The 14,721-nt window shown below is 33.1% G+C and overlaps 1 non-coding gene across 1 annotated transcript; it reads right to left on the reverse strand.

The window, feature by feature from the left end:
* Nucleotides 1-10,425: 10,425 nt before the first annotated feature.
* Nucleotides 10,426-10,497, reverse strand: TRNAQ-UUG. Its single transcript has one exon. It is a non-coding gene; the product is annotated as a tRNA-Gln (tRNA).
* Nucleotides 10,498-14,721: the final 4,224 nt, after the last annotated feature.

The following is a 14,721-nucleotide window of genomic DNA, read 5'->3' on the forward strand; positions in this document are numbered from 1 at the left end:
AGAAGTAGGTCTTCCTCGTTATCTCCTTTCCCCAAATCGTCCAGTTCCAGTCCTAGTCGTGCATCAACTGATCGAAATCATTCCATAGAGAAGCTTAAGAAAGAGGAAGAAGAGAAGAAAAGGCGTGAAGCAGGAAGTTAGAAGAAGATGCAGCTAGGAGGATGGAAGAACTAATTCAGAAGAAGGTTGAAGAAATGCTCAACTCTGAAGGGACTAAATTAGAAATACAGGGACGAATAGAGGAAGGTCGCACGAAGTTGTTTGATGATGTTGATGTGGAGCTTGAGAAAGAGAAAGAAGCCGCTCTTACTGCTACAAGAAAAAAAAGAAAAACAAGCACGAAAATAGAGAGAAGAGCTAGATAAAATGCTGGAAGAGAATAGAAGAAGGGTAGAAAAAGCACAGCAACGATTAGTTCTTGAGCTGCAGCAGAAGGAAGAAGAACAATATTGTGAGCTCGAGTTGATTCAGAGACAAAAAGAGGAGGCAGCTCAGAGAACTAAGCTAGATGATAAAAGTTTGAGTTATGTTTTGCTAGGAGTTAGTGAAGAGTCAAAAGCTTACAGACTATGATATAGAAGCGGTAGATGAAAATAATGATATAGAATCGGCAGATGAAAATAATAATATAGAAGCGGCAGATGAAAATAATGATATAGAAGCAGCAGATGAAAATACTGCGGAGGAAAATATTTCATCTGTCTCTTTGGCTGAAGCAAGCTCTCCTAGCTCGAATAAGGCGAGGAATAAGAGACCACCAGTCTAGATGAGAGACTATGCAATAGGAGAAGTTTTTTTTTTGTAAAGAAGATGATCAAGCAGCCATGTTTACCCCTACTAAACCTGCAAACTTTGTAAACTTTAAAGAAGCATTGAAGAGTGAGAAATGGAGGCAAGCCATGGATCTGGAGCAATAAACAGAAATGACACATGAGAATTGATGAAGTTATCTGGTGGAAGTTTGGTATGAGGTCGTACATATAAACTGATTACTATTCGTGTTCAGTTTAAGGGAGAGATTGTTAGGATTAGATTTGATTGAGTTATTTGGATTAGATTTGATCTAGTTATTTGAATTAGATTTGATTTAGTCATTCTTCAATTGGATGAGAGATTTCTCCCAATTCTTATGATCTTTACGGTTTTCATTTTCTGTTTCTAACAGTAACATGTCATTCTTAAGAAACCTAGGACACCGATGTGACAATGATACATTAATTAAAAAGAATTATTTCAAAAAATTTATCAATTTTATATTAGAGATAAATTTATATAAATAAGTTTATATATTTGTATACTTAAAAAAAAAAGCTTAATGTACGTTTCACTCTCAAAATATATTCAAAGTCAAGTGTCTGATATGATGGATTATAAATTTGTAATGTATCCATTGTATTAACAAGTGTTCAGTACATGCCCAACACGTGTCAGATTAGTGACACTAAGTTATTCTCATACTTTCTTTACACCCATTTAAAGTAGTTTGAAAACTAGCACGTTGACTAACTACAACTTCAATTTTGTGCTTTAAGGATGTTTTGACCCAAGAGAAATAAAATTCTTTGTAACAACCGGGAAAAACAAGATAAAATAATAAAAATAATAATAATAATAATAATAATAATAATAGATAAATAAATAAATAAATAACTAATAAAAATATATATATATTAAAAAAAAAAACATTTGTGAACGGATCCCTCCTCGGTTTAGTCTCTCACCACTGCTTCCTTAAAAATAAATTTAGGAATAAATCAAGAATTCTTTTCTCGGAAGATTTACCCAGAATTTCTTCATTCCTACCAAAACAAATAGAAAAAAAAAACAAAAGGTTTTAGCAGATTTTGTTGGGCCGAGAAGATGCATCATTTGAAGAGGTCGGTAGTCGTATGTTAAATCTACCTCTTATTTTATTAAGTAATATTAATTTTGTTACAATTATTTAGTTTTGAATTAGAGATTAAATGAAAAGAATTTTGTATGAGTTTTAGGAAATGAAGACCAATTATATTTTTGATCTCCGGAACTGTTCAGATCTCCTGAATTGTTGCAATGATTTAGGCTGTCAATAAGTTTATATGAATTATAGAAAAAGAACCTAACAAAATGAATTAAAAGCTAAGAATATAATTATTAACTAAATCAGAAGGAAGATAAAGGAAAGAAGAGATGGAAATCCAGAATACGGTTAATACTGAAAAGAGAAAAAAAAAATTTGGAAGGAAGGATAGATTAACAAAATTGGCCAATAATATCTCCAAAATAATTACAGTGCAAGATGGAAGACAGAAGATTGAGAAAAGATTTTATTGAATATAATTTTAAAAGAAATAAAACAGGAAACGTAAGAGAGCAAGGAACTCCATCAATTTCGTCTAACAGAAAATATCAGAATTTAAGAATGACCAATGTAAATTAGAGAAATAATTTTATAGGGTTCAAACTTGAAATTGATGTCATGGGCTCACATAGGTTAACTTGGAGTTCAATGGACTTTCATCAAGGATAACGATGGAATCGAACTTTCGTTAAGGATATATTCGTGACAACGACTTAAGCTAACCAGGTAAGTGACCTTACTATCGGCATGGTTATATTTGATGTTGACACGTGCCCTGTGGTTCGGCACGTGTCATATATATTGATATGTGTGAATTGTCTGTGGATCGATATGCTTCCTATATGTTATGTTATTTATGCTGCTTAGTTGATGTGATATGAATGCATGTGACGATGTGTGGCCCTTGTACGATTTTGGCTTGTTGTATGAGTATTGAAATGCAACTGAATGAATTGTATGACATGAAATACGGTAAATTGCATGATACATAACCCCGCTAGGAATATGTATGATATGTAACGAAATGAGAATGAGAATGACACGTAAGCATGAAAACGTGACACGGGGTTATGTTCATTAAATGATGACTGTAGGACTAGTGGGACCTCATGCATATTGCGTGATCATGCATTTGGGGGGATACCCCTATCCCATCACGAGGGTACGGACGCGTACATCCAAATGGCAGGACAACGATCGTTATGCCCTGCATAGCGCTGCCGTGACGGTTTTAGTTTTAACGGGTCCCGGTAGGCCCCCAGAGCATGCCCACCGGCTAGGGATAGTGGCCCAGCGGTGTGCGAATTAGCTGGTGAGCCCATACTCGCACGTATGGGCTGCGTGTAGAGTATATGGTACACGTCCACGATTACCTGTTAAGATTACACCATTGGGAAAATGAAACGAAACGAAAAAGAAACGAAACGAAACGAAAGATAGGTCCCATCATTTCATTGCATGTGATTGTTGCATTTAACCCCAATAGTGGGGTCACTTACTGAGTATTTCTTTAAATACTCAAGCCATGTGCTACTACATTTTTCAGGTTAAGGTAAGGCATTCCTGTACGGCTGACGATGGCATCGCAACTCGAGATCATGGCACATGCATAGGATAGTGGCATTTATTTTCTTAGAGTTAGGATAGAATAGGATGTTTTAAACTTAAACGTTTATTTATTTTATTTCGAGTCTTTTGTTGTGTTGTTTTAAAGATGTTTTCGAAACACGTAAGTCCATGGCTGTGTTTTTAAGTTAAAGGTTATGTTTTATGGAATTTAAATGAAGTCTTCCGCATTCAATGTTTATGGTATGTATAGGCTAGCGACCTTAAATTAAGTGGAAAATTTTGGGTCGTTACATCTTTAATTTAGAAAGTCCATGAATAGCCAAAAGTAATGACTAACATAATTAAAAAATAAATAAATAAACATAAAGCATAAATTGATTAAATTGGCTAATTGCTAACATAATTAAAAAAAAAATGTAACAAACACACCAAAGTAAGATTATGAACACAAGTAAAAAAAAAAAAAAAACACAACCAGCCAAAAATCAAAATTTGGAAAGCGTTAAACAGTTTTGATATATAGACATTTCAAGACTTTGCTCATGCAATATTCCCATGAAATCTAACACTAGAGCATCATAAAATTTAGACAAATGATTGAAATTGATGTCATGTTCATATAGGTTGACTTTAATACAAAGGACAAATCGAACTTTCTTAAGGATAAATTGGGGACACCAGCCTAAGCTAATCAGGTAGGTGGCCTTACCATCCGTATGGTTATATTTGATGTTGACTGTGCCCGTGGTTCTACAAGTGTCATATATATTGATATGTGTGAAATGTTTGTGAATCGATATGCTTATGATATGTTATAATATGTGAATTGTATGATAATACTTACGGTACCATGTGTTCAATGGTATATTTGAGATAGGATACGAGAAGGATGCACTAAACGTAATGTAATGATACGAGTAAGACATGTTCATGAAATGTTATGGTTTGGTTACGTATCGAAGTGCTATGGGTATGACAGATTGATAAAAACGATATGGTCACGATGGATTCATAAAACAATACGATTAGGTTATAGGTAGAAAGTGATAGGATTATGATAGATTGATAAAACGATAGCGTTAGGATACGTTCCTGTAACATTATGACTAAGGTATGTTCAGGTAACGACACAACTATGATATGTCTAAGGATGTTAAGGCTATGATATATTAGGGAAGGATATAACCACGAAGTTTTTACGATATGATATGTTTATGATACGACATGTGAAGGACGGATATATATCCAACAAGTGTCAAAGAGGGACGCGAGAATAAATTATTCTCAAGCTTTCTTTACATTGGTCAAATAGTATTTGATAAGCTTTCAAAATTAAGGGTTTTCTTTTTTCTTCAGCTGGTAGTGATTGCTTGCAATGGTGTCTCCGTGGTATCCCAGACACATGTAACATGATTTTTCTTGCTCAAATATAGCTTCATTTGTCTTAAAAGTTCACTTTTGAGTAATCCTGGGAGGCTTCTTAATTTGCAGCCTCTAGTGAAGATGATCACTCCGAGGTGGGTTTGTTAGTGAAGATGCAATTGTATAATCAGGGTTTTATATCAATGGTCCCATTTATATCTATAAATGAAATTTGTGGTGTATTTTTTGGAAATTCAACAATAATCATCGGTTATTTGGTTACCATTCTAAAGAAATTCAACTTTCGACCTTTTGTGAATGCTCAAAGCTACTTGCAAAGTACTGTCGATTATGATCCATAATACTTACTGACTCGAAATTGAGGTTTGTTTATGTTTGAAAATGTGACAAACCAAAAGGCAAGATGCTAATTAATATTGTTTGAGATTGTTGTTGTAAATTCTTCATCTTTGAATACATATTTTGGTTGGCTTATGAATTTTTCCATCTTTTAAAAATATTATTTTTTTAGTTTGGCCCTAATTTCATAATAGACGATTGAATCACAATATTGCAATATTTTAAGTTACTTTTAAGATTAAAGGTCGATGAATAAAGTAATTATGACAAGTTCTTTTTATGCATCTTATTCTGATCTAGCACATAAATGCTTCCTAATTATTTTATTTATTTTTTTATGAATTAGGTTATGAAGATCATTTGATTATAAACGCTTTAATTCAAACAATATTTAATAACTAATCATTTTAATATTTATACTCAAATATACTAACAAGTACTATTAACACTAGTCTCAATGACTTAAAGAATACAATTATTATCTCGAACTATAAAGAATTTAATTCCAACCTATTCTAATGGACAAACGCTTTATTAGACTCTATTGTAAGATTTCACTTCATCAATTTAAGTAGCGTTCAACTACAACTATAAATATCAAATTCTTAAGTATTCATGAACAAAATCGGCCTAACAATGTCTCTAGGAACTATTTACATGAGCCTTGTGGAAGGTTTGTTTTTAGATTCTTTAGTACCAATTAAGGATGTCAATATCCTAGTAGTGCATAATGCAGGAAGGTTCGTAGTTGAAAAGAATAACAAGAATAGTGGACATCGTTTCATCTACAAGCGTGTGGTGAACGGTCTGGTTGGTATGACTAGAGAACGTCGTCCTATAAGAATTTATATTATTGTGATAGAAGTTATAAATAACGATGATATTCCTTGGTCTTTTATTATAAAGGTGCAGAACTTTCTTTTTGTGCATGTGATATATCCATCGCCACCTACTCATAAGCTCTCATCTTTTAAAGAAGTTCTCGAGTTCCTTGTCCCCAAGTAGCAATACAACTACTAGAATGCTATCTCTACTTATAATAAGCTCTCTCTCTCTCTCGAAATATATGTGGGTGTGTTTGTGGATTTATTACTCTCTTTTATTAATGAAACATGACATAGTCATAATGATATTATGAGTATCTTTTCTATCTCTCCCTTCCATATCGCTATATAAAGAATATAAAGATTATAAGTAAAAGTGTACAAGTAATTTGTTACTTTTGAACTTAAAATGCTTATAATTCAATTTATCTTTGTTATCAACAATAATTATCAAACGGTATATAATTTTGTCCAAGTAAGGTCGCTTCTCATTCCCTGTATGATATCATAACACAAAATCGAGCGGAAGGGTTAACGATAAAATGATAACAAAAATCCATTCGTCGAACTAACTATAAAGGAAGGGTTGGTTGGAAACCATGTCTATACTTCTTTGCTTTAATCACATTTAACTGAAGATATATAAGAACAACAGAATATGGCATGCCCAGTCAAAACAAAAAAAATTTCTTGCCATGTTATAGTTAATGAATATGGTATGCACAAAGATCCGACGTCACACTTCATGATTGGAGACCAATACAGTGTGAGCTATGGTCGTCCATACCATCCTTTGGTTCAATTGTGTCAAGCAAATGTTGCAACAAGCAAAGAATTTTTAATAAGTTCACTATTGCAAAGAGCTCGGTTTAAGGCAGAAATGTCTCTGATGTGAAAGGCGCACTAATTCAACGAGATTTAAGTAACCATGAATAAGACACATGATACAGCTTGTAAACGAAACGATGTCCATGACTCTTGTTATTTTCTTCCATTACAAACCTTCTAGCCTCTTGCACTTTTTTGTCATTGACATCCTTAATTGAAATTAGAATTGAAGGAAACACTTCTCCACAACTCATTATGGAACACCTTTGATAGATAGTTTCAACAGGATTACTTTGCCGAGGAATACTTTAAAATTCGATATTTATAGTTGAACGCTACTTAAATTGATGAAGTGAAATCTTACAACAGAGGTTAATAAATCGTTTGTCTATTAGAAGAGAGCTTGGAATTAAATTCTTTGTAGTTGGGATAAGGGATGTTTTAGTCAAACGAAGTATACTTTTTAGTTTTAACATAAATTAATTTTTTAGTTTAAAATAAATTGATTTTTTAGTTTTAATTTTATTCCAAATAAATTATTTTTGATGTGGTGTTATGTATTTTAATAAAATTAATATTAACTTAATCAACAAAAATTTGTATTGTTTTTTAAATTATAATCTAAATTAATAAAAATACCATTAAACTTTGCATTTTATCTAAAAAAATACTCATAATTTTTTTTTTTAATACGGTTGAATTTTCAAAAAAAAAAAAACATCAAAACTACTCTTTAACTTTCAAAAGTGTTAAAAAAATGATAGATGGGGAGAAAATTGTGTTCATGAGGAAAAAATTGAAGGTTATTTTAGGGGAAGGTTTTCAAGATCAGTATAAGATCGTGAAAACATAACAAGAAGTAATATCCTAGCTTAAGGTCGCGATTAAGAACCTACTAGTGGGCTACTTACTAAGTTTTACTCACTCCATGTTTATCATTTTTTTTTCAAGTAACTAAGAGTTGGTCATGGATGAGAGCGGACTTTGGAGTGTGGGCCATGGACTAACCTCTGTTTTTAATCTAGTATTTTTTGTTCTTCTTTTGAGTCTATTTCTTGTTTTGTGTTTGTAACGAGTATGTATATGTAACACCCCAAAAATGAAGGAAATTATCTCTCATAAAATAAGCCCTTCATGAAAGACCCAAAGGATTGAGAGGAAAAAAAATTAAAGGATTAAGCAAGAACAACGGACTTAGTCAAGTAACTCATGTACCCTAACAAGTGATTTCAAGGAGTTAAAAGGCCTTTTGAAAAGGATTGGAAAGGAAAAAGTAAATCAAAAGGGCAAAAAAGTCATTTTATCAATTATCAAGAATCTTTCCGGATTTGTAATTCTTATGTAGAAGGAATCTCAATATTCAAAAAAAAGGGAAAAATGAAAAAAAAAAAAAAAAGCGATCAGAAATTTGTAGAAAAATTATGGATTTTTTCAAGAAAAATAATAATAAAATATTCAGAAAGTGGCAAGTTACCAAAATACCACTGGAAGAATGGATAATTACAGAAATGCCACTCTAATTAGAATCAGAGCATCTACCGTGCCCATCCGAGAAAAATCTTTCGAACTTAAATCTCGACCGTTGAATCTCTTCCAAAATTTGATATGATCTAGAATGAACACGCACGGATCATCACATCCAACGAGTAGTATTTAAAGCCAAGGTCGGTAAGACTATGATCGGAGTTGATATCTCCACAAAATTATCCAGAAAGTTCGATCTCTAAATAACGAAGATTCTGGAGTTCTCAATGTCGGTTTAAGCTCCTCCTATAAGGTCGGAAGTAGGACCAACAATACGGAATAAGAGTCGAGAAAGGTCGATCCCCCAATTGAAGGCAATAAGCGTTTAGATTGTGGGTCTCCTACTCTCATATTTCTTCCAAATTCGAGAGCAATCCTCCACCACTTCTCTTCAAACTTCTAAATAACGAAGAATCTGGAGTTCTCAATGTCGGTTTAAGCTCCTCCTATAAAGTCTGAAGTAGGAGCAACAATACGGAATAAGAATCGAGAAAGGTCGATTCCCGAATCGAAGGCAATAAGCGTTTAGAATATGGGTCTCCTACTCTCGGATTTCTTCCAAATTCGAGAGCAATCCTCCACCATTTCTCTTCAAACTTATTCCTACAGTTTCTCAACAAGATTACCCACAAGTTCTATGAAGGAATAGAGTGCTGAAAGTGCTCAGAAACCATTCCCCCAATTCAAGAAAACTTTAAAATCCAATCCGAGGATACATGATGACTTGTCGAGTAAGAATGATTCCAATCAGTTTCTGCACCTCCAAGGAATGCTTCCATAGAAGACCACGAAGAAAAATAACCTCGAGCGCGTGCCAAATTGAAGGAAATTGGTTTCGAAACTTGATGAAAGAATCGAGAGCTGAGACGTCGTAGAACAAGCTACCCATAAGATCGAAAATCTGGCGTTTCGAGTGAGTTGCATACCGAGAACGATTTTTGGAAATTAAGGTCCTACACTCAAAGACGTTCCTCCAAACCAATTCCTTTAGCCTGAAGATAGGATATGGAAGGGGTTTAATGAAGAAATAAGGCCTTGAAACCCCTAGAATCGGCTACCCAATAAGAAATCCTTTGTTTTATCTCCAGCGATAAATTAGATTTTAGATGATCTTTGGTAGCGAATATCTTAGGCTACGATCCACGAGAAGTTATCAAATAAATTCCCAGCCCTTTCTTGTAACATCCATCTTTAAGTTTCACGAAGAAATCGAGGAGAGAAACGCTGTAAATGTGACTGTACAGGCCGAGTTTCAGATGGCGACGATGCGAAAAATGCGCATCTTCTTCCTTTTCAGAGGAAGAAAACGATGATACGGCCAGTTCAACTAAACTGTCCAAGTCAACTCAAAATTTGACCTTTTCTCAGGTTTTCTCAGTAGATCTTATTTTATGAAATGTTGTATGAATCCTTATCTCGAGAGGTTATATAATGTAATGGAGTTTGGGAGTTATTGGAAAACTTTAGTTAGCGAAACCAAGATATGGGAGAAAATGCTCATCACGTTCCATATGACTTTACCTCCTAGGATAACTAAAGTGGTATCCCTGAAATAATAGATTCCCCAGATGTACCCTTGGTCTCTAATAGATACTACGTGCACAATATCATGCTGGGCTTTTCCTAAGAACTTATAAGTTTCAAGCTTGACCCAAGACGTTATGCATAAACTTAGGAACACCTAGGTTTCCATGCCTGAAGTAATCGTCTCTTTAGGTGGGATGCTATGGTATATGTACCATGAGCAGGATTCCATGATGAACTTATTAACTTATTATCTCCCTCACCTAAATGAGGCCTGCACCACGATTTGCTAGCAGGATGCCATGATTATGACAACGCCATCTATGCACTCATGGGGAGAAAATTAAGAGTTACTTCGGAAGAGTTTTCATGGTTAAAATACGATGCATGACATGACAACCTCTAAGGTTTAGTTCCTGAATACGACGGGTTCAAATGATTACGTTAGAAACATGCAAGATTGAGAACCAACAACAATACCTCAAGCAGAGGTCATGTTCATGAAGCCTTGGAAGGCATGAAGCGGAGCAAGTTCAGAATAAGTTAAAAATGTTACACCTTATGCCTCAAGAAAATTTGTGTTGTCGTTCTTAAAGGTCCTACCGGGAGTTGAAACCAAGTCGTTGGATTCAAAGTCCAAAGTGCTAACCACTACACCATAGAACCCCTTGTAAAAATTTATTTTGGAATGGTTTTTCCTATTTTATGCAGATTCCACAAGAAGAGAGATCCTATCACGAGTCAAACTCAAGTTATTGGATTCAAAGTTCTAGAGCTATTTTATCTAACTCGTTGTGATCTTGAGCACCTTTAGAGTGGTTGCAGAAGTAACCCTCCCGTGTTGATTGAAGCTCTTAGAGAACATGTAATTTTATATATTTCTTATAGTTAATTTATATATTGTTGTATATTACAAACAAATTGAAATAATACTTTACATCCCAGTCTTTCTTTCTTTCTTCCGTGCAAAACTTAACATGAAAACTATATTATTTCAATATTCACTCAGAGAAACAAGGGGTGAAAACTATATTATTTCAAACCCTCCATTATTGCTTGTACTTTGCGTGAAAATGCTTTCACTAAATCATGTTACTAACTGGTTGGTTTTGTTCGGTTCAATTCTTGGGTCCACTAGATTGAATCGACCTAGCTCAATTAAACTCTTGATAATATAAAAATCATAAGTTTCTTAAATTACGTTAACTAAAAGTTTAACCCCTATTTTTTTTTTTAGAATATTTATCTTTGTGTCTTGTTGATCTCTAAATGCTTAGAAGTATCTAATAATACTTCTATTTAAGGAACTTTTCTCTATAAAAGATGCAAGACTTCAGTTTATTATTAAGGAATTTCAAATGAGTGATTTGATATATCACAGAGGACAAAATATTTATTTGTTTCAAATATCTTACGTTGACAATTCTTTTTTCTAATGGCATTAGATTGAATCTCATTAATAACAATATCCCAAAACTCAAGTAAAGATGACATCAAAATTAATACTTTAATTTCATCTTCAAAATTTATTTCCACTTAACTCAGTTGACTTATAATCATAATAGTCATTTATTCAACAATAAGGGTGTTAGCATGCATTTGGAAATGAACCCATATTTAAAAAATTTAGATAAAATAGAAAAGAATTGTAATCTCAAAGACAATGATACTATGTGAAACTAGCCTCAACTTAACTCTTAGGGGCGGTAAACCAACGGTTCCTTCACCCATGGCCCAACTCCTAACATGGAAGGGATAATCTAGAGAATCATTCCAAGACCCCTAACGGATGGGTTACAAACTCACATTATCAAGCTCGACAACAAACAATGCCGCCGGCAAACTTAGGAATAAAAATAGGAGACATTTTAAAGATTTAGGAGTAAGTGAAAACAAAAAGAGAGTCATGACCCATTTTCGGTGGGTTCTCGAAGCACCAATTGCAAGTTAAGAGAGGTTGAAAACAAAGTAGAATGTTTTCTCGAAATAAAAAAAGAATTAAAATATAATGAACACATATATTCACATTTACATTACATTCAAAATATCAACAATAGTTGGTGTTGTTTGTCCTTAGTTACAAGACGTAGCCTAATCCACACACTTTTCTTAATGATTTCTTGATTTTTGGACAGTACATGGTTCTATGTGGTGGAGGACTTTGGAATAAGGTTTGGAATTGATAATTATTCTTATTTCTATTCCTTCAGACACTCGGTGGTCGGCTTTGTCCAAAATTAAAGGGCCCAACCAAATTTGAACTGATGACCTCTTAATCTACAGTCAATGTCTCTACCACTAAGCTATAGACCCATTTTACATGATTTCAACCTTAGTGACCCCTTCTACAGATTATCGGTCTAAAAGTGACCCTACCGAATCGGCTATAGACCAATTTTGTATAAATTGGTGGATTACCTATCGGGAATTAAACACAGGTCGTTAGATTCAAAGTCGAAAGTGCTAACCACTACACCATAGAACCACTTGTTAAACTTTATTTTGACAGCGATTTTGATAAGTGCCAACAACGCTGAATTTTGCAAAACTGGAGGTCATAGTATCCTTACAGACTTTCACAAGGTGTTTTCAACTTTTTTTTTTATAGGTAATTGAACTTTTGAGTCCATGCAAATGATTGGTTGGATTAGTATGAGTTTGAGAAGACATAGGAGAGAAGAGAGACTTTGTTAGAAACTCTTCCATAGGTAATCTCCCAAGGTGTCTTCAACTTCTTTTATAGGTATAATTTTAAAATCAAACCACAACAAAATTTACTTCTATCTACCAAAATTATTATTTTTGTTTGAAACTAGATTATTCCCTTCTTTTTCTAAAACTAAATTTGACTCTCGAATAGATTTTAATAGTTTTGTTAATTAAATTTTCTTTAAAAATGTTTGTACACAAGGTACAATGGAAAGAATATATATATATTTTTTTTACTATTTTTAATTTGTATGGTATTATTGGAGGCTTTTGAATGAAATATGATAATTGATTTTCTGTCCTCTTTGACAATTTTAGATACCTCCATATCGGATATTTGATGGGTCACGTTTCATTATGAGATCTGCCCTTGGGTCAATAAGACTTAAGTAGAGAGTTTATTTGACTAATGATTTGATTTTTTTGGGTTGTAGAGATATCCCTTACAAATCAAGACTTTGTATTATTTTGAAGACACTCATCAAGACATTTGTAAATGTGTGTGATATCTTGAAGGATATAAGACACGTAACTGAGAGAACCTAAATTTTTTTTTGAAGTTGGCTTTGTTAGGATACGTCATCACCAAAGTTTGAGACAAAAACCATTGGATGGGTTTTAATAAGGCTCAAATAAATTTAAAATCCAAGAAAATGGACACAACTATTAATGAATGTATACAACTAGCTGATTTCTTTTGATTACATTAATCAATGTATGTAGATGTTTAAAGTGTTGATCTTAATGGTTTTAGAAAATATCAACACATCATCAATATAAACTATCGAAATTTTTTGAAATGATTGAAAATATCATTCATAATCTTCTGAAATTCGAAAGGAGCGTTTTTTAGCCTAAATGGCATGAAGTTCCTCTCATATTTTCTAAATTGGACATAAATGCTATTTTATATTTTTCCTTTTAGGAAATTAGAATTTTCCGAAATCCCAATTTCATGTCAAATTTTATAAAAACATTTGACTCTAAATTCTTTTTATCAAATCATTTTTGTTTTGGATTGGATATCTTATTTATTCTAAAACCTTATTTAAAGGTTTGTAGTTAATTACTGGTATCAGAATTTCTGGTTTCTTTTCACCATGTTGTTAACCTAAAATGTCAGACATGACCACATGCTCTTTGAAGACCTTATCAGCTTCCTCTGCAAAATATCACCTAAAATGTTGGTATTTAGGGTTTGATGTTTTTTTACTTAACCCTAGGGTTCTATTTACCGTGAACTTGTGATAATTTTTGTCAAATTATATATTTGAACACCTAATACATTAAGATATAATATCTTATTTAAATAATATTAAAATGTCGTAGAATATCATAATATATGTTTTATTAATTTGAATCTCATTCAAATTTCAAATATATTTTTTTTTATTTAATGTTTATGATACACATCAATTATTTTAATATTTAACATATCAAATACGTTAATATGTTTTGATATTATAGTTCAAGACTATAGGAACTTGCTTAGAGGACCTGAGAGTTACGTTGGCCCACAATGCATCTCATGGATGATGCAAAACTATGGTGACGCTTGAAGGTTAATTGTATAAAAAACTGGTCATGCACCAAAAAATCATGGGAAGACCATTGATGGAATTGAAGCAATCGACACTCCTCTGGATGGGTTTCCAATCAAAGACCTAATGTTTGATGTTGACTCTTTTGAAGAAAGAGCCACAGGATCGAACAACAAAAAACGTGGCGGTAGCTCTAAAAACTTTATCACACACATAAAAAAACGTGACGAAGAGTTAGACATTACACAGAAGATCTGGCTTTCATCGGGGAGACCCGAGTTTGATTCTCGACAATGAAATTTTATTTTCTTATTTCTTTTATTTTATAGTTTCATCTTTTGTCACCAATTATATTTAAACTTTACCTAGGTTTGAGAAGCACTTTAATGGATGAGTTTAATAGTATCTTAAATTCAAAAGACCTTTATGAACTTGGTTTGAGAGGCACTATAATGATCAAGTTCAATAGTATCCTAGATTAAAAAGACTTTTATTAACTTTGAACCTTTAATAGTGTTATGTCATAGATATTTGGTTCATTTCAACAAGTGACGTTGAGGTCATTCAAATGGTTAATGTGATAATCCGATCATTTTCAAGGTCTCTTTTGTTGAACGCCATCATGGCTGAGATGACTAAG

Source organism: Cucurbita moschata, unplaced genomic scaffold, assembly GCF_002738365.1.
Source record: "Cucurbita moschata cultivar Rifu unplaced genomic scaffold, Cmos_1.0 Cmo_Scf00084, whole genome shotgun sequence".
Taxonomy (NCBI): Eukaryota; Viridiplantae; Streptophyta; class Magnoliopsida; order Cucurbitales; family Cucurbitaceae; genus Cucurbita; species Cucurbita moschata.